The 3266-nt window shown below is 34.9% G+C and overlaps 1 pseudogene; it reads left to right on the forward strand.

Annotated features, from left to right (window-relative positions):
- Window positions 1-1852: 1852 nt before the first annotated feature.
- LOC128247090 (60S ribosomal protein L31-like) lies at window positions 1853-2308 on the forward strand (annotated as a pseudogene).
- The last annotated feature ends 958 nt before the right edge of the window (window positions 2309-3266 follow it).

Here is a 3266-nt window from a genome sequence, read left to right on the forward strand (position 1 = left end):
ATATATATATATATATATATAGGTATGTATGTATGTGTGTATGCATGTATATATATATATATATATATATATATATATATATATACATACATAGATGCATACACACACACATATATATAAAGAGAGAGTGGGTTGCTGCGGATCCTCGTGGATGAGCTCATTCAGTCGATCCTCCTTGAACTGAACAAGTTGACCGGAAAGTGGAGAGTCTGTGAGATCGAATTTCCCCTCCTTGAAGCGTGAAAACCATTTCTGTACAGTTCTTTCAGTAATGGCGTTTTCTCCGTACACAGCACAAAAGACTCAAACCGCTTCGGCAGATTTGTAATCTTGATTGAAAGTGAAAAGAAGCGGTTGTCGAAAATGTCTTTTCTTTTTGGCACTCCATCGTAATATATCTAAAAAGTGATAAAATTTATTCAATTTTCAAAAACGATAAACAAAACTTGTAGAGGAAGAACAGGAGCGCAAAAAGCCCCCATAAAACTCTACGATAAAAATATTTTTCGTGTTAATTCACAAAACATTGGAAGGGAATAAAATTATCTGACAAGTCAATATTTCATCGTATTCTAAAACGAGTGGAAACTTCTTTGGAAAGCAGTAATCTATTTACGATTCAATGGAGAAAACTTTAACTCGGCCCCTAAACCTTCAAGAAATAGAGTAGAGTAGTTAATTATCTGGTGCTTATTTGGTAAAAAAAAAAACCCAGAAAACAAAACAAAAAACAACACTATAGAGTCCAAGAAACAATAACAGGAGCCACCATTAAACGTACTCGTTTCACACCCGGTTGGTTTCACAAAACAAATCTCACTAAAAAAACAACAGCGCAACACGATTTCTTCAACCTTTTCACCCTCACAATGTATATGTCTTCAATATAATATGGAAAAGTCTTTGTAGAGTTTGTTAGATCGAAAGATAGAGCATTCAGACGGCATCTGAGACCGGCTCAAAGAAACAGTCTTATCGTAAGCAATGAATATATTACTTCACGACTTCTAATATACTTACAGATTATCTCCAGATATTTTACTTCACAAACTATCGCTGCTGACCGCTTATGTATTTTTGTAAGGAATCCAATGATTTCTCCAGTTTCATTAATGTTTATAAGTGTGTGTGTGTGTGTGTGTGTGTGTGTGTGTGTGTGTGTCTGTGCTTGTATGTTTCTTTATATGTATATTTGTGTATATGATTGTGAGCACCCACTCATGTGTACGTGTATATGTGTATGCGTGTGTACATATCCATATACATATATGCATGCAAACAGACGCATATGATAACTAAAGCTAGTAAAATACTTAAAGGTGTACACTCACGCACGCAAACATATTGGCGCATGCGTGGATGTATGGTAAGAAGTTGGCTTCATGACCACATTGTTCCGGGTTCATCCCCCCTGCGTAACACCTTGGACAGGCATCTACTATAGTCTCGGACCAACCGAAGCCTTATGAGTAGATTTGGTAGACGGAAACTGAAAGAAGCCCGTCGTGAAAATGTGTGTGTGTGTCAGCGTGTCTTTGTGTCTGTGTTAACCTCTACTACTTGACAACTGGTGTTGCTGTGTTGAAAACCCCGTAACCTAGCGCTTCGGTAAAAAGAGAATGATGTAATGTGTATTAGGCTTACAATAATACTGAGGCTGATTAATTCGACTAAAATTCTTCAAGGCGGTGCCCCAGCACGACCACAGTCTAATGACTGGAAAAGTAAAAGAATAAAAGAATATCCAAAACACAGATACATATACACACACACACACACACTCACAGACACACACACACACACGCATACACACACACACATACATACACACGCACGCGCACACACACATACGCCATCTTTGGCGAAGCAGAAGTTTGAGAGGAAGAAGTCTTCTATGAATGATGTTATTACTCAGGAATGTACCATTCATCTACACAAGAAAGTCTATGGCGTGAAGCTGAAGAAAAAGTCACCAAAAACCATAAGAAAGATCAAGTTGTTCGCTGAAAAGATGATGCGAACCAAGGACATTCGTATTGACACAAAACTGAAGAAACACATTTGGTCTAAAGGCATCTGACATGTACCTTTCCGCGTTCGTGTTAAGCTTTCTCGCCGACGTATGAAGATGAAGGTTCACCACACAAACTCTACACACTTGTCTCTCATGTTCCATGTGCTTCTTTCAAAGGTCTTCAGACAATGAATGTAGAGAATGAATGAAGAACTTTTTTCTCCATCCGTGTTAACGAACACGTGGCTCTCAATTTCCCCTATTGGCCTTATAAACCAATTTGGCTTCGTTTAACATCACTAAGGGAAATAGACACACCTGTGAATAATAATAATTTTCTTTTTCAGTCACATGTTATATATAAATGAAAGCTCGTTAAAGACTATCTTGTTTAGCATGCTAGAAATAGCAGCAATCACATAGTTATTATGGTAAGACTTATAGCGTTCCAAGTAGCCATACCAACAAAATCACTTCTTCATTAAAAAAACAAAAAATTATACCGGTATATTAAAGAATTTTCATTTTATCAAAAATATTCATTCAGCAAAATCCGGAAACTGATAATATTCTTGAAATTGTGCCTCGTATCAAAGTTATATAGCTTTTATTAAATGAGAGAATGAGAGACTGTTGCAAATAAGAAACGTAAAATGTTGCCTGCAGCGAATTAATAGTGTTTATTATTAAACATTAAAATCTACTCCGCAGTGAATGCAATGAATATTTAAATTTATGAAGAACTGAACGCAGTGAATGCAATGAATATTTAAATTTGCGAGGATTTGGAGTTAAAAAATTCAATAAACTTCAGAAATCGAAATGATAGGCAATTTCTGAGAACATGAATTTGTAAAAATATTTCCTGACGGTCAGGCGTTTAAGAATTGCTTTCTTTTAGTACTCTTGGTAATTGTTAGACAACTAATTAATAAACAGCTTTCTCCATTATAGTATAGATACATACATGCATATATAGACACACTCACACAGACACACACACGCACGCACACACACACACATGCATATGCATACATACATTCGCAAACATATATGCATATGTATAGGTATATATTGATACACATAAGTGTATATATATATATATATATATATATATATGTATATATATATATATACACATATATGTATGTATATATATAAACATATATGTATATACATATACATATATATACATGTATATATACATATATACACACATACATACATACATACATATATATGTATATATATA

This window comes from Octopus bimaculoides, chromosome 2 (genome assembly GCF_001194135.2).
Source record: "Octopus bimaculoides isolate UCB-OBI-ISO-001 chromosome 2, ASM119413v2, whole genome shotgun sequence".
Classification (NCBI taxonomy): Eukaryota; Metazoa; Mollusca; class Cephalopoda; order Octopoda; family Octopodidae; genus Octopus; species Octopus bimaculoides.